This window comes from Octopus bimaculoides, chromosome 28 (genome assembly GCF_046866305.1).
Source record: "Octopus bimaculoides isolate indiv1 chromosome 28, ASM4686630v1, whole genome shotgun sequence".
Lineage (NCBI taxonomy): Eukaryota > Metazoa > Mollusca > Cephalopoda > Octopoda > Octopodidae > Octopus > Octopus bimaculoides.
Genome location: NC_142955.1, coordinates 22,379,397 through 22,402,031, shown reverse-complemented (window position 1 = coordinate 22,402,031; position 22,635 = coordinate 22,379,397). Strand labels below are relative to the sequence as shown.

The 22,635-nt window shown below is 40.6% G+C and overlaps 1 protein-coding gene and 1 non-coding gene across 3 annotated transcripts in view; both read right to left on the bottom strand.

Annotated features, from left to right (window-relative positions):
- Nucleotides 1–22,635, bottom strand: part of LOC106875786 (uncharacterized) — a 165,713-nt gene that overhangs the window by 137,225 nt on the left and 5,853 nt on the right. The window lies entirely within an intron of this gene.
- On the bottom strand, nucleotides 6,411–6,517 carry LOC149130737 (U6 spliceosomal RNA). The gene has a single exon (XR_016238899.1). It is a non-coding gene; the product is annotated as a U6 spliceosomal RNA (small nuclear RNA).

The following is a 22,635-nucleotide window of genomic DNA, read 5'->3' as shown; positions in this document are numbered from 1 at the left end:
AAGTTAGCGGCAGAAGTACTGTTCATAGTCGCGGTAGTAGTTAGTCTAGACAGACACACAGCCATGTGGATGGATGGACAAATTTGGGAGGGCCAATGTTACATACGCACACACACGTTTATCCTATAGATATATATATATATAGATATATATGAAAAAGGAAAACATTAAAAACTTTATAACCATCCTCCTCCTCCTCCTTTCTCTCGTACTCCCAACTCACCTACCCCCCTTGCCACATAAAACATACACACTTTCCTCCTTCTCTCCCGCCCGCCAGCCCGCCCGCCCGCCATTCCCGCGTAGCCTCAGTCGCCATGGTGACAACGACCGAGTAAAAAAATAAAAAGTTTACCTGTCGTGAAGTGAAAAAGTTTATTGGAACGCTAAACAGTTTGAAGAACTGGTCGAGGGAAGAGGAGGAGGAGGGAAAAATGTGATGGTAGGAGGGGGTAGTGACTATAGCCGTAGTGGTGGTGGTGGTGGTGGCGGCGTTGTAGGTCATGGCGGCGCTTGTAGTAAGAGCATAATAGTATAATGGTAGCCATCTTGTTGTTGTTGTTAATATCATCTTTAGTTGGTCGTAAATATTTAAGTAAATAAAGGTTGGTTAGCGGCTGTGGTTATGATAATGATGATGGTGGTGGCGGCATCGGCGATACAGCGGACAAATGAAACTAGGTTAAGCACACATGTACCAGTAATATCCATTATATATGTGTGTGTGTATGTATGCGTGTGTATATATATGCACGTATGTATGTATATATATATGCACGTATGTATGTATATATATATATATATATACACACACATACATACATATATATGCTATATATATATGTATATATATATGCAATATATATATATACTATATATATATATATATATACATATATACACTATATATATATATATATACACTATATATATACTATATATATACATATATACACTATATATATATATATACATATATACACTATATATATATATATACATATATACACTATATATATATATATATATATACATATATACATATACATATATTATATATATATATATACATATATTATATATATATATATACATATATTATATATATATATATACATATATACACTATATATATATATATATACACTATACAAACACACACACACACACACACATATATATATATATATATATATATACTTATTTTATATATATATATATATATACTTATTTTATATATATATATATATATATTATCTATATACATACACACATATACATAAAATTTTTTAATTATTTTTATATATTTTCATTACACCTGCCGTATTTCTCAGCCCTCACATACACACACACACACTCATAAATATATATACATACATAAAAACATACATATACACGCGCACACGGGAACATGTGCGATCACATATTCTGAAATAAGTTCGCTTTATCAAAAAAAAAAAAAAAAAAAAAAAAATCTCTGTTCCGTCCGAGACACGAGGTTACCTCGTTGTCGACTAAATGCGCTAGAAATAGCAGCGAAATATTCCTGAAACTACATCCCGCCGTCTACTATCTGAAAGGGCACCTTACATAATGTACTCCTCGATACGGTATGGCTAAATAGAATCCAAGCCGGTCAGAGTTGGAACACATTTTGATAGATAAGTCCACAGGGTCGGAACTTGCCTTGTGTTAAAGAAAAATAACAGTTAAAAAGCTGGGATAGATTACAGCTGGTACACCTTTCATCATAGATATGATGGATCAACTTTAGGGTTAAATAATAACCCTGTAGGACAGGGGTTTTCAAACTGAGGTCCGTGGACCACAGGGGGTCCGCAAGGACAAGACAGGGGGTCCATGGACAGCAAATACTTTTTATGGGCAATTTGATTTTATATATGTTTTTTAATCGAAATCTTTTAATTGACAATAAACCTATTTGTGAAATACTGTTAAATCAATAAATGTAAAAAATATGTTATTTTAAGCAAATATTTATGTATAAATTTCATAAGCGTTTATAAGGGGGGTCCCTAAGGTAAAGCCTGAAATATAAAGGGGTCCGCAAGTCAAAAAGTTTGAAAACCCCTGCTGTAGGACATAAGATACATTATGGCTGAATAAAAGTCGGGATGGTCACATGTGGAGCGGGTTAAATAACAGTAGCAGCAACGACAAGGTTGAGCACTAAATAATGTAGTCCTCGTGTAATAGATGCGATGGTCACAGATGGGGGGGGGGCTGGGGTTAAATAACGACGACAACTGCAGCATGGTTGCACACTTTAAACAATGTAGTCCTAGATACACCACGTCTGATTAAAAGACTAGATTTGTCACAGCTGGGATACTTTCAATGGAGTTTATGCTGTATCGCCCCCCCCCCCTCCCCGCACTGGAGTTAAAAGACACCTGTTCAATATACCTTTTGTCTTGTGTATAATTTAAGATCGTGTGTGTGTGTATACACACACACACACATATTTCTCTCTCTCTCTCTTTCTGTATATATATATATATATGGCGATTTTTTCTTCCTCCGTTTTTCCTTTCTTTGAACTTTCCTTGTTTCCGACGAAGAGCTCCGCTCGAAACGTCATACTCTCTCTCTTTCCTTTCCCGAGCGTCTTGTAACACAATCTGTATCACGTCCTCACGTTGTTGTTTTTTGTCTTTTTCCTTTTTTTGAACTTCCGCCACAACATTCCTCCATGGCAAGATTTAATTTGTGTATACAAATTTAATTTGCGGTCCATGGGAAGAGCGATGCGTCCTGCCTAGCTCTTCGAAACGCTGGTGTTAAAACGGAGGTAGCTGATGAAGTAGAATGTTCTCTATGTGGCTTGTGTGTTTTCTCGTCTCCGTTTTGTTTGCAATGTCCTGTACCCAGATATGCACCTATACATACAGGTGGATGTCGGTATGCACATACCTGTACGTATATATGCATATACTCATTTACTATTTGTTTTTACATGATTGAACGCAGCGTCTCCAATTGTAAGTAGTTTTTCGTAACTTCATATTTTCCGACGCTACTCTATCTCTTTCTCTTCCTCTATCAGTTTTCCCCCTCTCGTTCTTCCTCTTTACTACTACGTATCTCGCTTTACCCCTCTCGTTCTTCCTCTGTTACTACTACGTATCTCTTTTTTCCCCCTCGTATTTCCTCTCTTTCTCTTTTCCTTTCGTTGCTCACCTTTTCTTCTACTTCCTCCCTTTGTTTCTCCCTCTACCACTCTCTCTCTTCCCCTCGTTCTTCCTCTGTTACTACTACGTATCTCTTTTTTCCCCCTCGTACTTCCTCTCTTTCTCTTTTCCTCTCGTTGCTCACCTATTCTTCTACTTCCTCCCTTTGTTTCTCCCTCTGCCACTCTCTCTTCCCCTTACACCGGCATGGTCACATGCTTCCGGTCAATAATCCTTTTCTTCCTTGGCTGTCGCCGAGCAAACACACGAACCATTTCGTCCCTACTTTCAAGTTCGTGCCTCACAGCGTTCACACACAAACAATTTTTCTCGTCTGGCCGTAAAGCCTTTTCTGTTTGTTTTCCTGTCTTGTTTTTTGTCCGCCACAACATTCCTCCATGGCAAGATTTAATTTGTGTATACAAATTTAATTTGCGGTTCATGGGAAGAGCTGTTTTAACGATGCGTCCTGCCTACCTCTTCGAAACGCCGGTGTTAAAACGTGGGTGGCTGATGAAGGAGAATGTTCTCTATGTGGCTTGTGTGTTTTCTCTGCAATGTCCTGTACCCAGATATGCACCTATACATACAGGTGGATGTCGGTATGCACATACCTGTACGTATATATGCATATACTCATTTACTATTTGTTTATATATATATATTTCTATATATAATGTACTCATCTGTGATAGAAAGGTCAACAAAAAAGGTACTCCATCTGGTGAGTGATGAATATTATTTATTTAAAGGACACAATACATGTCTTTATGTGCTACTAATAGTTTCATATGTCACGAAAGTTGAAATATTATTGATTAGAGCAATAAACAATTTTGTCATCGTCTGCGGATATGCTATGCGAACACACACACATACACGTGTGCGAACATACACATTTAAACAGACATACAAACACGCACACTCCCATGGTTCCGAGGTAGCTATGAGATGTTGCGCAATAACGTAACACCGAGTGCTCTGCTTCTTGAGGCAGAAACAGCTGCAAGCTAAGGAAAGTAATTAGTTAACTCCTGTTCTTTTGTCATTCATTAACAGACACACACACACACACATATATATATATATATACATATGTATGTGTGTTTGTCTTTGTACACGTATATCTATATATACATGTGAATATAATTATATACCTACACACGCATGCGTGCAAGTATACATACCTGTGTGTGTGTGTGTGTGTGTGTGTGTGTGTGTGTGTGTGTGTGCGTGTAAAATGCACACACACACACAATGAGCTTCCGCTCAGTTTCTGTCCACTAGATTCCACTGCCAAAGTATTGGTCTTTGGAAGCCAGCACAAATTAGAAACAAACATCTGCCTGTAAAATGGTGCGTAGGAATCGAACCGCAAACCGCACGGTTTGCGAAACGACCGCCTTAACCACACAGACATGCCTGCTGACCAGTAAAATCTACTTCGTCACCTGAGATAATGCGTGCCATATCTATCGTTATTTCATTTGGCGGTGGAGGTGATGGGGGCAGTTTATATGGCGATGTTCATGAGTGTCGGGTGGTAAGGCAGTGGTGGTGATGTCATAGTGTGATAGTGGTGACGATGGAGGTGGTATGATTTAGGCAGATGTGGTGGCGGTGGTGATGGAGTGGTCGTATGACGATGTCGGTGGAGGGTATGAAGTCAGTGGATTAGGGGTGGAATGACAGTGGTGGTGGTTAGCGATGTTGTGATTTTATGGAGATGTCGTTGGAGAATGTGGTGGCGGTGTGGTGACGTAATGGTGGTGTTGGTGGAGACGGTGGTGGCATTCTGGCTGCAAGACATCGGTGAGGGTATGGTGGTGGTGGTGGTGATGGTGATGATGGTTGTAGTTATGTGATGGTGATGGTGGTATTCCAATGGCGGTGGGAATAAAATAGCCTGGTCGGTGATGGTAATGATGCTATTGTTGATGCTGATGGTGGTGGTGGTATTACTATGGTGGCGTTGGCGGTAGTTCGCATAAGGTAACGTTAATGTGTAGTAGTGTTGGTGGTGGTGGTGGTGGTGACGGTCATGTAATGTGGTGCGATGGTGTCGAAGACGAGAGGAGTGGGTGCTGTAAAGGGCTTTCCCTCAAAAGTTCCTGGCTTTAAGGGTATCGAGAAAAGCTTGGCTGGAGAGGCCCAACCTTTCGAGTTCTTTTACAGGGCTTAGAAAAACCGAAGGACCGCTGCAACAAGTGTGAATCTGAGGGGGGAATATGTTGATTAAAATCATAATTAACTGATCCTCCTGTATTTTCTTTTACTCACAGCTAGGAACTTTTCAGCACCACCCTCGTACGTGACACATATGCACATTCTCTCCCTCTCTCTCTCTCCCTCTCACTCTGCACGCGCGCGTGTGCGTACAACGCGGCTGTTTCAATTACGTAACGTGAATCATTAGAATTTTTAAGATAAGCTATCATCACTCACCAAACATATTTACGATAGGGCACAGAGTACGGACCAACAAAAGATAACATTTCACAGAAACATATCTACCTATCAATCTTTTATCCCTTACTTGTTTCCGTCATAAAACTGCGGCCATGCTGGGGCACTGCCTTGAATTTTTAGACGAATGATTTGACTCCAGTACTAATTTTTCAAACCTGGTACTTATTCTATCGGTCTCTCATACCGAACCGCTAAGTTACGAGGACAAGTGGTAGTAGGGGACAAACACAGACACAAAGACACACACACACACACATCACATCACATAGTCATATATACGACGGTCTTTCAATTTCCGCCTACCAAATCCACTCACAAGGCTTTGGCCGGACCGAGGCTACAGAAGAAGGCACTTTCGCAAGATGCCAAGCAGTGGGACTGAACCCGGAACCGTGTAGTTGGGAAGCAAGCTTCTTACCACACAGCCATGCATACGATTTTATTATATGGGTTTATAAGAAGAACCAAGGAACATCAATTCGCTATCCAGTTAATGTTGGCTATGTCCAGGTCGATGTTTGAAACCTGACCTGTTTAAAATTTTATCTGATGACGGTGGATTTATATATTATAATGCACTCTTTTATGACTGTATTAAATAAACAAAATTCTATCGAAACAGCTGTCTGAAATTTTAAATGCCTATTATGCTTACTTCTCTCTTTCTCTCTCTCTCACACACACACACACACACATATTCTTTTACTCGTTTCAGTCATTTGATCGCGGCCATGCTGGAGCACCGCTTTGAGAAATACGGAACGCTTCACGAATTTGCATGTCATCCTTGCACAGGGTCCATGCCAATCTTCTCAGCATCGTTCCAACTTTAGAATATGTACTGCCGTAGCTAGTGTATATATATATATATATATATATATATATATATATATATATATATATATATATATATATATATATATATATATATATATAAACTTATATAGGCGTAGGAGTGGTTGTGTAGTAAGTAGCTTGCTTACCAACCACATGGTTCCGGGTTCAGTCCCACTGCGTGGCATCTTGGACAAGTTTCTTCTACTATAGCCTCGGGCCGACCAAAGCCTCGTGAGTGGATTTGGTAGACGGAAACTGAAAGAAGCCCGTCGTATATATATATATATATATATATATATATATATATATGTGTGTGTGTGTGTGTGTGTGTGTGTGTGTGTTTGTCCCCCTAGCATTGCTTGATAACCGATGCTGGTGTGTTTACGTTCCCGTCACTTAGCGGTTCGGCAAAAAAGACCGATAGAATAAGTACTAGGCTTACAAAGAATAAGTCCCGGGGTCGATATGCTCGATTAAAGGCGGTGCCCCAGCATGGCCGCAGTCAAATGACTGAAACAAGTAAAAGAGTAAAAAGAGTGAAGAATATAAAGGACTACTGAAGAGGTTGCAAAACGCAACGAATTTTAGAAAAAATTAATAAGTAAATGAATGGAAATAGAACCGGTGAATGTGTTAAGAAGGCACTAAAAGAGCATGGCAGTTCCTAAACACAATAGTATATATACATATCTATCTACCTATATATACAGGGCTATTCAAAAAGAATGAACCGATTTCATTACGCAATATTTTAATAAGGAAAAGCAATAGAAAACTCCAGCTAAGTCACAAGTGTTTACTCACAATCAACTTTTATTTCCTGTCTTACAAGTGTTCAATGTGGCCACCACCTGCAGCACGTGCAACACCGCTGTGATAAGAGAACTCCTCCCAGGCGCATACCAGCATATCACGATCCACTGAGTTGATCGCTGTTGTAATTCGATGTCTAAGGTCATCGAGGTTAGTGGGTGGCGGTAGAACATAGAGGCGATCTTTTACATATCCCCACAAGAAAAAAATCACACACGGTGAGGTCTGGGGATCTCGCATGCCAAGCACAAAGAACGTCTGGGAGGAATTCTCTTATCGCATTGATGTGATGTTGCCCATGCTTCAGGTGGTGGCCACTTTGAACACTTGTAAGACAGGAAATAAAAGTTGATTGTGAGTAAACACTTGTGACTTAGCTGGAGTTTTCTATTGCTTTTCCTTATTAAAATATCGCGTAATGAAATCGGTTCATTCTTTTTGAATAACCCTGTATATATATATAGGTAACAAGTACAATTGTCGCTAAAGTGATGGAGGGTACTAGCAAGAACCATCATTGCTAAAAATAAGAGTCAAAACAACTTTTAGCCACGTGAGAGCACTTTTCTAACAGCTGACAAGCGAGATGGAGTCATATCAGTGCTGATTTCAGATTTGATTAATCTTTATCAGTGAGTCATTAGTCCGTCACCGAGGGTTAATGAACCTGAGTCACCGTGTCAGACTTATATAGAAAACCATAGGAAATATCGACTAATTATGAATATGGTAAAGTGAGAATTAATTATAAATAATTAAGGTGGCGATTCGCCATTTAGAACCGATAGGCAACAAGTTCAGCCGTCACTTAAGTCAGGGGTTTTCAAACTTTTTGACTTGCGGACCCGACCCCTTTATATTTTAGGTTTTACCTTAGGGACCACGCTTATGAAATTTATACATAAATATTTGCTTAAAATAACATATATTTTTACATTTATTGATTTAACAGTATTTAACAAATAGGTTTATTGTCAATTAAAAGATTTCGATTTAAAAAAAACATATATAAAATCAAATTGCCCATAAAAAGTATTTGCTGCCCACGGACCCCCTTTCTTGTCCTTGCGGACCCCTTGTGGTCCGCGGACCACAGTTTGAAAACCCCTGACTTAAGTGACGGAGGGTGCTAAGAAGCACCAGCATTGCTAGAAATAAGAGTCAAAACAACTCTTAGCCATGTGAGAGCACTATATATATATATATATATATATATATATATATATATATATATATATATATATATATATATAACAGATGATTGCAGCTTCTCAGAAAAGAGTTATTTCTTCAATGGCTTCGTACGATCGTATGTGTACGTAGGTGGATTTTCAACCCAATTTTTCGTCCCACAACTATGTTCGTAGATGCGTGACACCTACTTCTCATTTCAGTGCAAACGTACCGCGGTGCACGTGTCGATTTCTGCCTGGCTCTTGTTACTTTAAATGGTTGTCAAACCCATCTCTTGAGAGGAGAGAAGAAATCGTCCTGCACGTACTGCACTTCACTTCCTGTCGTGTTTCTTGCTGCCACTGTAAACTGGAGTCCCGCTCGCGGAGTGAGCGCTTCGAAGCAACATGCGACATTTGTTTTTGCTCAAAGACACCGCGACTCTACTTGAAGCCTTTTTATACATCTCAAGCTAAAAGCCGAACTCCGTGCAGACGTTTGATCTAGCTCTTGGCGAGGGCTAATTGGTCTGCGGCCCAAAACTAAAGAGAGCTGAACAGCATGCTTAAAGTACATCTATAATGACTATTATGCCTCGGTGGTGTTTGATCAGAATGGATGAGAATTAACTCTGTGATGCAATCACTGCATCGTTCCCGTCCCAATTTGAATTCCAACTTTTGGCCAGTTTGTCCCAAAGTTTCCGACTACCAAATCCACTCACAAAGTGAGTGGTTGGCACGAAGCAATATGTGGTTGGGAAGCAAGCTTCTTACCACACAGCTACATGCTAGTTAGATTTGGTAGAAACGGCAGTCGAATCTCTCTCAAATCACACCCTGCTGTCTCATGTTTCTCTACGTACGTATGAGCCAGAGAAGGGGATGACCTCTACTTTAAAAGTGAAACGCAAACAAATTGATCGTTAATAATTAGGGCAGTCGGAATTGCGTTAAATTCAGTTGTTTTATTTTTCATTGTGTTTGTGTGTGTGCGCGCGCACATGTGTGTATGTGTGTGTTAAATTAGTAAACTGAAATGTAATTATTATTACAGTCTAACAACGTCTAATGCAGTTGATATGTGTGTGTATATATATATATATATATTTAATACATACACTCACACATACATACATATGAGCATTGATATATACATGTACATATATATACTTAGAAGCATAAAAACAGAGACATGTATGTATATATGTATATGTGTGTGTGTTTATATATATATATATAAACACACACACATATACACATTTCTCCTGCACACGTACTCTTCTCAGTCAGTCTCTCGCTTTCTCTTTCTCTCACCCCTCCACCTCATTAGCACGCATGTTAATCAACTGGAGCTCGTTAATTACAGGTGTTAAACTTTCACCGTTCCTCCTTGGCAGAACTGATGATAACTGTTGCTCTTTTGCTCTTCTCCCAATGTTTGTCTTTAATCGTGTAAATCCCGACGTTAATCTGCGATTATAAAACTCAGGTTTCAAAATGTGTGTGCGCGTGGTTGGTCGGTCGTAACTGTTTTTGTTCTTGTTAATAATTAGTGGTGGTGGTGGTGTGTTGGTATGTTGTGGCGGTGATGGCGATGGTGATTTGCGGTGGTGATGGTGGATGGTAATTGTGGTGGTGGCGATGGTGATTCTAGTTGGCACTGTAACGGAATGGTGGTTGGCACTCCGTCGCTTACGACGTCGAGGGTTCCAGTTGATCCGATCAACGGAACAGCCTGCCCGTGAAATTAACGTGCAAGTGGCTGAGCACTCCACAGACACGTGTACCCTTAACGTAGTTCTCGGGGATATTCCGCATGACACAGTGTGACAAGGCTGACTCCTTTGAATTACTGGCACAACAGAAACAGGAGGAAAAAGTGAGAGAAAGTTGTGGTGGAAGAGTACAGCAGGGTTCGCCACCCACCCTCTGCCGGAGCCTCGTGGAGCTTTAGGTGTTTTCGCTCAATAAACACTCACAACGCCCGGTCTGGGAATCGAAACCGCGATCCTATGACCGCGAGTCTGCTGCCTTAACCACTAGGCCATTGCGCCTCCACTGTAACGGAATGGTAGTGACGGGTAAGGCGGCGAACTGACAATCGTTAGCACGCCGAGCGAAATGCTTAGTGGTATTTCGTTTGCCGTTACGTTCCGGGTTCAAATTCCGCCGAGGTCGACTTTGCTTTTCATCCTTTCGGGGTCGATAAATTAAGTACCAGTTGCATACTAGGGTCGATCTAATCGACTGGATCCCCCTCCCCCCAAAATTTCGGTCCTTGTGCCTAGAATAGAAAAAGAATGGTAGTGCGGGTAGCTATACGACGGTGCTATTGGTATGATATAGCAGTGGTGGTGGTGGGGAAGAGAGGCGAGGAGGTATGATATGATGGTGCTGATGTTAGTGGTTGTGAAGGTGGTGGTGGTTTTGGTATAAAGCAGGGCTTCTCAACCAGTCCCACCCGGCCAGTATTTTATCAACCTCTGATTGAGCCGGCCAATGATCAACAGTAAAAAATGCACCACGGTAGTGGCTGTGTGGTAAGTAGCTTGCTTACCAACCACATGGTTCTGGGTTCAGTCCCACTGCGTGGTACCTTGGGCAAGTGTCTTCTACTATAGCCTTGGGCCGACCAAAGCCTTGTGAGTGGATTCGGTAGACGGAAACTGAAAGAAGCCTGTCGTACATATGTATATATATATATATATATGTATGTATGTTTGTGTGTCTGTGTTTGTCCCCCCACCATCGCTTGACAACCGATGGTGGTGTGTTTACGTCCCCGTAACTTAGCGGTTCGGCAAAAGGGACCGATAGAATAAGTACAAGGCTTACAAAGAATAAGTCCTGGGGTCGATTTGTTCGACTAAAGGCGGTGCTCCAGCATGGCCACAGTCAAATGACTGAAACAAGTAAAAGAGTAAAAGAGAAATTGTTTTCAATACTATTTGTAGTCACAAGTAGACAAGGGTATCCAATCGGAGCCTCCCATAGCTGATCCAGCAGAACACTGAATATGTAACGGTTGACTCAGAAGATCCCCACCCCTGGCTGGTACTCGTTCACAAGCGAGTACAACCTGGTGACAGGTACTCTTATTTTGTTAGGAGTTTTCGGTGCCTTTGTGATCAAGAGTGAACACAGACAATCTCTCAGTACCTCCCAAGCTGAAACCTATGACACATCCAGGACAGCTGAATGAGGAGGGTTGAAGGCTGTTGTAAGACCCACTCAGCGGGTACTCATTCACAAGCAAGTACAGCCTGGTGACAGGTACTCTTATTTTGTCAGGTGTTTTAGGTATCTAAGCAGTCATAAGACCTTCTCAGTCCTCCCACTCTTGGTCTTGTAGAACATCAAGAATGTAACAGCTGAACGTGAAAAGAGGCTGTCCTAAGACCCATCTAGCAGGTACTCATTTAGGTACTCATATACATAAGACAGTAATGTAGGATTTGAAGCAGATTCAGCTGGTATTTCTACCAGGTCTTGTGATCATAGATAGGTCTCCCTCATTTGCCCATACATATCTATGACAGTAGGATGTGATTTGAGGGAAATTTGGCTGCTATTTTTACCAGCTCTAGCGACCATACAGAGATCTTTCGCATTGGCTCATATATACATATGACAATACGATGTTGATTTGAGGGAGATTTGGTTGGTATATCTACCAGCTCTAGCGACCATACAAAGGCCTCACCCATTGGCTCATACATACATATGACAGTAGGATGTGATTTGAGGGAGAGTTGGCTGGTATTTCTAACAGTTGTAGCTACCATATAGAGAGGTTCAATTGGCTCATACATATATATATAAACATACATATGTTAGGGTATAATTTGAAGGAGAGTTGGCTGCTATTTCTACCATGTAGAACTAGCTTTGTTGATTCGAAAATACATACACACATGCGTTAGACAGCAGGCTGTGATTTGAGGGAGATTTGGCTGATATTTCAACCAGGTCGATCCACGCCCACCACATTGAGCTCTCCTTTGGCTTGGGATCAATACAGCTCTCAAAAAAAAAAAAAAAAAAAATCCGATCAAGACCAATGAAATATAGGTCCCAGGTTATTAGTCAGGAAAAAAAAAATTGATCAATCAGGTCGATGAGAACAATCAATATATTTAATTTAATTATCTGAAATCGAAATAAATTAAGGAAAGCAAATTTGATACACCCAATCACATGGAAAAAGTAGTGGGTGAATATTATGCGTGTGCATGTATATGTGTGTGTGTGTGTGTGTCTGTGTGTAATACAACAGGATGCTGCACCCTGCTAGATGTACATTCATATGTATGTATGTATACGTGTATATGTATGTATGTATGTATGTAAGCATACGTGCATGTATGTATGTATGTATGTAGGTAGGTGTGTATGTATGTTTGCATATGTATGTATGTATGTATACTTGTATGTGTTCTTATATATGCATGCTTAATATATACATACATGCTTAATATACATGTATATCTGTGTCTGTATGTGTGTGCATTTATGCATTATTGCATATATGTTTGTGCGCCTTCACGCATACATAATAGTATATGAATGTGTATGTAATGTATGTGCGTATGTATGTGTGCGTTGTATATGAGTGCTATGTGTGTGTGTGTGTGTATTAAACATGCATTTGGACAGTCTGAGTTTACCAAGTAAACTTACAAGGCATTGGTCAACCCTCAGCTGTAATAGCAGACACTTGTCCAAAGTGCTGTGTGGCAGGATTGAACATGAAACCACATGGTTGAGAAGTGAACTTCTTTAACCACCAAACCACACCTGCATCTCTTCATAAATCGTTTTCCTTTTATTTTCACCACAAATAACTATTTTACACCATATAAATGGCACCTGTGAATTGTAGTTTTGGTTGTGGCTAGTGTCATGGTGGCACGTAAAAGCACCCATTACATTCCTGGAGTGGTTGGCATTAGGAAGGGCATCCTGCCACAGAAACCATGCTAAATCACATTGGATCCTGATGCAGCTCTCCAGCTTATCAGCTCCAGTCAAACCGTTTAACCCATGGCAGCATGGCAAGTGGACATTAAATGATGGTACTGGTGACGATGAGTAGATTGCAGAGTAGACTGGATGCTTTTTATGTGGCACCAGCACTAGCAGGGTCACCCAATAATTTGCAAGACAAAGATCTTTTGAGAGGGAAGGGGGTGTAGTGGCGCGAAATTATGGCCGCCATTAAGGAAGTACAATCTACGCATGCGCAAGGGACTTGCCTTCCCGGAAGCCCTTCGAGTGCGCATGCGTAGTAAAACCAGTACTTAAAGCACTTCTTTCACTTTCTAAGACTCTTCAGCATGATACCTTCGACGTGAAAACAACTTGGTCCTTTCAGATGCCCCAATGAAGCTTTTAACCTTCCAATGCTGACCACAAGTTAACCAGCGGCTGCCAGGCTGAATGACACAGGATTTGTAAAGCCAAGCATCACCAAAACTAAAACTTATTTTATTATGTTGTTAATTATGTTGTTTTATTATGTTATAGGCGAGCGAGTGGCTGTGTGGTAAGTAGCTAGCTTACCAACCACATGGTCCCGGGTTCAGTCCCACTGCTTGGCACCTTGGGCAAGTGTCTTCTACTATAGCCTCGGGCCGACCAAAGCCTTGTGAGTGGATTTGGCAGACGGAAACTGAAAGAAGCCTGTCGTATAAATGTATATATATATGTATATGTATGTGTGCATATGTTTGTGTGTCTGTGTTTGTCCCCCCCCCTCACCATCGCTTGACAACCGATGCTGGTGTGTTTACGTCCCCATAACTTAGCGGTTCGGCAAAAAGAGACCGATAGAATAAGTACTAGGCTTCCAACGAATAAGTCCTGGGGTCGATTTGCTCGACTAAAGGCAGTGCTCCAGCATGGCCACAGTCAAATGACTGAAACAAGTAAAAGAGTAAAGAGAGTAATTGTTCTACTGTTTCCTTAATATATAATTTTGTTGAAAGGTGATAGAGAGAGACTAATGTCTCTATTGCAACTATCAACTTTTTACAGGAGCATTAGGAGGTGTCCAGAAATATTCTGTATCAGATCTCTAGAGCAGTGATTCCCAATATGGGACACATACCCCACCAGTGGGGCCTGGGAAAACTGTGGTGAGGCATGTGATCCAATTTTTTTTATTTTAAGTAGGACACGGAATTGTGAATATCATATTTCCACAGCAAACATGTTACACCTATACTTTTTAACAACCACTGGTTGGGGCCATACGTTTGCTGTAAAGTTATACTGAGTCCTGGGATCAAATAGGTTGGGAAACACTGCTCTGGAGACTTAAGGCTTATTCTATACATGAAGACTCTCCCAAGTGAACTGCATAGCAACAAAATCATTGGTTCTTGTTAAATTCCCTCCAACTGCTTGATTGATGTATATTTAAATTTTCACCAGATTATTTTTAAAAAGAATGTACTTCTACCGTACTTTTGCATGCTGATGAAGAAAATCACATTTATTTTGGGCTAGAAATTAATTAATGCGCAACAAGTCACAAGCATTTGAAATTACGTAATTTCAGTCTAACGTAACCATCCATTTGCTTGAAATTGGCTAAAATTACATAATTATAATTGCTTTTAACTTCTTTAATATTCATTTCTAGCTGAAAAGAATAGAAAAAGAAAAAAAAAAAAAAAACCAATGTGATTTTCATCATTCAAAAGTACATTTTTAAAATTTGAGAAGTGACTGAAAGGAATTTAACAAGATCAAAAGTCTCATATATTTTAGCTTGAGGGACCCTAGGTTTTGATATCCAGGGGTTTCAACCAGCCAAGCCCAATGTTGATATATATTCTTTTATTCTTTGACTTGTTTCAGTCATCTGAGTGTGGCCGTGGTGGAGCACCACCTTCAAGGGATTTTTTAGTTGAAGAAATTGACCCCAGGACTTATTCTTTGTAAGCCTAGTACCTATTCTATTGGTCTCTTTTTTGCTGAACCGATAAGTTACAGCGGGACATAAGCACACCAACATCGGTTGTCAAGAGATGGTGGGGGACAAACACAGACACACAAATATATACATGCACATCATCATCATCATCGTCGTTTAACGTCAGCTTTCCATGCTAGCATGGGTTGGACGATTTGACTGAGGGCTGGTGAAACCGGATGGCAACACCAGGCTCCAATCTGATTTGGCAGAGTTTCTACAGCTGGATGCCCTTCCTAACGCCAACCACTCAGAGAGTGTAGTGGGTGCTTTTACGTGCCACCCGCACGAAGGCCAGTCAGGCGGCACTGGCAATGGCCACGCTCAAACTGGTGTATTTCATGTGCCACCCGCACAAGAGCCAGTCCAGGGGCACTGGCAACGATCTCACTCGAAAATCCTACGAAGGCCAGTCAGGCGGTACTGGCAACGGCCACGCTCAAACTGGTGTATTTCATGTGCCACCCGCACAAGAGCCAGTCCAGGGGCACTGGCAACGATCTCACTCAAAAATCCTACAAAGGCCAGTCAGGCGGTACTGGCAACGGCCACGCTCAAACTGGTGTATTTCATGTGCCACCCGCACAAAGAGCCAGTCCAGGGGTACTGGCAACGATCTCACTCGAAAATCCTACAAAGGCCAGTCAGGCGGTACTGGCAACGACCACGCTCAAAATGGTGCACTTTATGCGTCACCCGCACATCAGTGCCGATAGACTGGCCCCTATGCAGGTGACACATAAAACACACCATTTTGTGTGGCACCAGCACTAGGAGGGTCACCCAATAATTTGCAAAATCCATGTCTTGTGCCTATAGTAGAAAAGATTGGCAAACTGGAATAAAGGTGGCAAGCAGGTAGAATCGTTAGCACACTGGGTAAAATACTTAACAGCATTTCCCCTGTCTTTACATTCTGAGTTCAAATTCTGCTGAGGCCGACCTTGCCTTTCATCCTTTCGGGGTTGATAAATCAAGTACCAGTGAAACACTGGGTTTGATGTAATCGACTCATCCCCTCCCACAAAATGGCTGCCTCTCCCTTTTACTTGTACCAGTCTTTTGACTGCGGCCATGCTGGAGCACCGCCTTTAGTCGAGCAAATCGACCCCAGGACTTATTCTTTGGAAGCCTAGTACTTATTCTATCAGTCTCTTTTGCCGAACCGCTAAGTTACGGGGACCTAAACACACCAGCATCGGTTGTCAAGCGATGGTGGGGGGGGGGGGACAAACACAGACACACACACACACATACATAAATATATATACATATATACGACGGGCTTCTTTCAGTTTCCGTCTACCAAATCCACTCACAAGGCTTTGGTCGGCCCGAGGTTATAATAGAAGACACTTGCCCAAGGTACCACGCAGTGGGACTGAACCCGGAACCATGTGGTTGGTGAGCAAGCTACTTACCACACAGCCACTCCTGCCTGTGTATCAAAATTTAAAACCATTATTATTATTATTATTATTATTATTAAGGTGGTGAGCTTGCTGGTTAAAATGCTTAGTGGCATTTCATCTATAACCTATAACTGACTAGTCCCCGCCACCAGGCCTTGTGTCTACAGTAGAAATGATATACATGCGAATGTATTTCACAGCACAAAACTTTGTCTATATTTAAACTGAGGGTAATCGCTTTCCTATGGATGGCAACGCATATTTTAACAACATCATAACTGCAATGGGAGGTAGTTAGTACCCCGACGACATTTTTGGGTAGCAGCTGAGCACTTGGGTAATGTCTTCCGCAGAAATGTAATGTAATCAGAGACATTTTGGGTGGCAGGGATTTTTAAGGGCCTCATTGTCTCTTTCATTCATTATGTAAAAGTATGTATGATGGTGTGTATATCTATGTACATATGTATAAATACACAATACATATACATATCTATCTACCAATCTGTGTGTGAGTATATATATATATATATATATATATATATATGTATACACACATATACATATATATATATGTATGTATACACACACACACACATATATATATATATATATATATATATATAATATATATATATATATATAATGTATGTGTGTATATATATATGTTCATGTCAATTTCTCATATATATATATATATATACAACCCATGCTAGCATGGAAAGCGGACGTTAAACGATGATGATGATGATGATATATACATACATATATATGTGTGTGTGTGTGTGTGTATCCTTTTTACTGCTGTATTCTAATGTATTTCTGTTTATATTGTATACTGTTGTGTAATTTCTTCACACATATTACTCCAGTTTATGTAAATCCCAAAAATGTTATGCCTTTATATTGCCCCCCCCTCATCCTTCGCCCTGGTGGCAAATTAAAAATTATTATTTTTATTATTATTATTACTGCTGTTGTTATTTTTTTTATACATGTCAACACATCATCATCTAAGTCCTAAGATAACTCCAGCGATGACTGTACCCTCTTCCCTTTTTAAACATCCTCCCCCTGTTCAGGGGGCAGTATTTTGGGAGAAGCTGTTGCTTTGGGAAGGACGGGGGGGGGGGGGGCAACATGATAGGTCATTGTGACACGCGCGCGCGCGCGCAAATATCCTTTTCTTGTTTTACTTGTTTCAGTCATTTCACTGCGACCATGCTGGAGCATTGCGCTAAAGGGTTTTAGTCGCAAAAATCGACTTCAGGACTTATTCTTTGTAAGCCTCAGTACTCATTCTATTGGTCTCTTTTGCCGAACTACAAGGTTACAGGGACATAAACACACCAGCACCGGTTATGAAGTGGTGATTGTAGGGGAGGGGAACAAACACAGACACACACACACATAAATATATAAACACACACACACACATATATATATATATATATATATATATATATATATATATATATATATATATATATATATATACGATAGGCTTCTTTCAGTTTCCATCTGCCAAACCCACTCACAAGGCTTTGGTCGGCCCGGTGCTATAGTAGAAGACACTTGCCCAAGATGTCACGCAGTGGGACTGAACCCAGAACCATGTGGTTAGGAAGCAATCTTCTTACCACATAGCCACGCCTGCGCCTAAACGAATACGAACTTGCCAGGATTTGAACCTGATATCTCGTGACCCGTAGTAAGACACATACATTATCCATTGCGTCACATACAGATAAATGTTTCTTTTTTGAAAACAATTTAACATTGAACACAAGGATCCCTCAATACTTTGTAGAAAGCGTATGTATGTAAACACACGCATGCGCGCGCGCACACACACACACACACCAAAAGCGACAGTGAAGCCCTTGGTGTCCCAAGATGCAACCCAAAATGTTTATTATATCACAAACGATATCACACGTAGCCACCAGCTGCTCAAAGAAGCCTTCAAGTTACTACTTTCGTATGTGACACAATATAAAATAAAAAATAAATGCACCCTTTTAAAGCCTAGCCAAGCTCATGGGCCCGGTTTCCCGGTTTCAATGGCGTATGTGTTCCCCCCAGCTGGACGGGACGCCAGTCCATCGCAGCGTTACTCATTTTTGCCATCTGAGTGGACTGGAGCAACGTGAAATGAAGTGTTTTGCTCAAGACCACAACGCGTCGCCCGGTCCAGGAATCGAAACTACAATCTTACGATCATGGTGCTGATACCCTAACCACTTAGCCACGCTAAAATAATATACAATGCTACATGCAAAATAAATAAAAACCCCACTGTCCCCGGCATAAATACAGAGAGTTCTCTTGTTATTGAATATAACTGGCATTCCGTCAGTTACGATAACGAGGGGTTCCAGTTGATCCAATCGACAGAACAGCTTGCTTGCGAAATTAACGTGCAAGTGGCTGAGTGAGCACTCCACAGACATGTGAATACTTTTTGGTTTTCTCACCCCCATTAAAAAATTGGGTCATCTCCCCACTAAAAAATCGAGTTAATGTAGCGACAAAAAATTGGATTAAAAGAGTTGAATCATTTTGATTCAATACTTCAGCATATTGTTGTCATTTGGCCTACCCAAGAGGCACGACATGATTTATTATAAAAATGTTATTAGATTCTGTAAGATGTTTAATTTTTTTCGGTTTTCATGTTTATTAATCTTTTCAGTTTTGTATAATTTGTTCTAAAAATATTATCAGCTTCAATAAGATGTTTAATCTTCTCACTTTTCATGTTTATTAATTTTTCATTTTTTTTTTTGTTTTATTGAGGGTTAAACAAATTTTTTTTAGTTGGGGAAGATAACCCAATTTTTTAATGGGGGTGAGATAACCAAAAAGTACCGACACGTGTACCTTAACGTAGTTCTCAGGGAGATTCAGCATGACACAGTGACAAGGCTGGCCCTTTGAAATACAGGTACTACTCATTTTCACCAGCTGAGAGGGGGGGGGGTTTAGTCGAAGAAATCGACCCCAGTACTTATTCTTTGTAAGCCTAGTACTTATTCTATCTGCATCTTTTGCCGAACCGCTAAGTTACAGGGACATAAACACACCAGTATCGGTTGTTAAGCGATGGCGGAGGAGAGGGGGACAAACACACACACACACACAATATATATATATATATATATATACGATGGGCTTCTTTCAGTTTCCGTTTACCAAATACACTCATATGGCTTTGGTTAACCCGAGGCTATAATAGAAGACTTACACAAGAAAAGAATATATACGCGTGTATGTCTGTGTGTGTGTGTGTCACAATGGCCTATCATCTTGCCCTCCCCCACACCTCAATCCCAAAACAACATCTCCCTCCCAAGGTGCCACGAAGTGGGACTGAACCCAGAGTGATGTGGTTGGTAAGCAAGCTTCTTACCACACAGCCACTCCTACGTCTACGGACAATAGCTTTGAAACCGCCAGCTTCTGTACTCAGATGAGAGTGAATATCACATTACGTATAGAATCTGCAAATGGGACAGTAAAAATATGCCAGATTTTTCTCAAGTTCAAAACGTGAATTTGTGGTTTGTTGTCTGCATTCCTAACAATGAAGCTTTGTATCTTTGATAGAAACCAACTCCTTCGCAACAGGAAGACTTCAAACCATTAAAAATAGAAGAAAACGTACATACACATGTACGTATTTCGCAGGTGTGGCTGTGTGGTACAAAGTTTCTCAACCACATGGTTCCAAGTTCACATGAGTGACTGTCTGGTAAGAAGCTTGCTTCCCAACCACATGGTTCCGGGTTCAGTCCCACTGCATGGCACCTTGGGCAAGTGTCTTCTACTACAACGTCAAGCTGACCAGATCATTGTGAATGGATTTGGTAGATGGAAACTGAAAGAATCCCACTATATATATATATATATATATATACATATACATGTATGTATGTGTGTGCGTGTGTGTGTGTATGAGGGCATATGGACTTAGTGGTCAGGGTGTTGCACTTCCGATCGCAAGGTCGAGGCTTCAGTTCCTAGACCGGGTGGCGCATTGTGTACTTGAGCAAAAAAAACTTCATCTCACGTCGCTCTGCGCTCATTTGAACGCCTGGCGTGTGGTACACGGTGCACCTGTTCAGACAACGTCTATTTCATGGAGAGCGAGCTAATATGCAGCGCATTTGTGCAGGTCGTTTGACAAAAGCTGAACAACTCATATATCGTTTTCGACGGAAGAGTCCATCTTACACACACACACAGAAGCAGAGAGTGGTGATCTCAGATCTCAGCACGTTTTTTTTTTTCTTTCTTATCTAAGAGACTTAAAAAGCGAGTACTGTATTTGTGTGTGTGCGCGCGCGCGCGTATGTGGAAGCTACGTTTTTAAGTAAACACGTATGTGTACACCTGTACAAACGTTGACATATGTTCGAGAGCCAAAGAAAAGAGCAGGTACGTGGGAACTTGATCAGGCAGAAATAACAGCCGCATTTCCCTCATATCAGCAGAACTGTCAGCTTTAACAATAACAATATGTTGATTAATGTCAATATTTTTACACACATTATACAGACGTATGTATGTATAAGAATGTTCGTACATGTACATATATACATACATGCATACATACCCATATGCATAAACACGTACATACTTAGGTACGTATATATATATATGTATTCACACATACATACATACATGCGACACAAAAGCACTCTACTGTACCAGTAGAGTTGGTGCCATGCAAAATGCACCCGGCTATCATTGTAATGTGATTGGCGTGAGGAAGGGCACCCAGCCGAAGGTGACAATGGAACTCGGCACAGGCGCTATGGATCGCAGGGCCTTGTCAAAAGCTATCGAACCCATGCCAGCAGGGTAAATGGACGATATATGTATTCAGACTTCCTCAAGTATTCAACTGCTTACCCAAAGAGATAAGAAATATAAAAGGGACCTCTACTGGAACTTTAAAAAAAAAAAAGCATTGGATGAACTCCTAATGACGTTACCAGACCAACCAACTATTCAAGGATACATTCAGGGAAGATCAGCAACTACAAACTTGACAATTGACCAACTTTCAATCAAAGCGACAACAAAACTAAAAAAAAAAAATTAAATTAAGGCGGTGCTCCAGTATGACCGCAATCCGGAGACTGAAACCATTAAAAGAATAAAAGACAGTACATACATACAAACAAACAAAAATACCCTGTCGATGTTGAAATTCCAATGAAGGAGTCTTGAATCTAGGTTAGAAACCGGCTCTTCCTCTATTGGCAAGAAATCTTGAAATAAGACTGAACAATGACATACATACATCAATCTGTACTCACATGCCATACACATGTCCTACTACTAATAATTAATGCAGTGGTTTTGTTAATAAATGCCTAAATGACAATCTGGAGAAGCTAGGGTTTTTACAAAAAGAAACGAACCAGTCAACACGCACATTACAAATACACAATCTTTGAGCGGAAGAGTATAAAAGACCTTTTTTTTAAAGTTTAGCATGCGATAGTGTTTTGGTTATTTAGAATCTGATGATGGAGCTTTGTATCTCCGTTAGAAACCAGGTCTTTCTTTATAAGAAGACTTCAAAAAACATTAAACACACAAGAGAATATGTGTTATTTCTTTACTGCCCACAAGGGGCTACACACAGAGGGGACAAACAAGGACAGTCAAACAGATTAAGTCGATTATTTCGACCCCAGTCCATAACTGGTACTTATTTAATCGACCCCGAAAGGATAAAAGGCAAA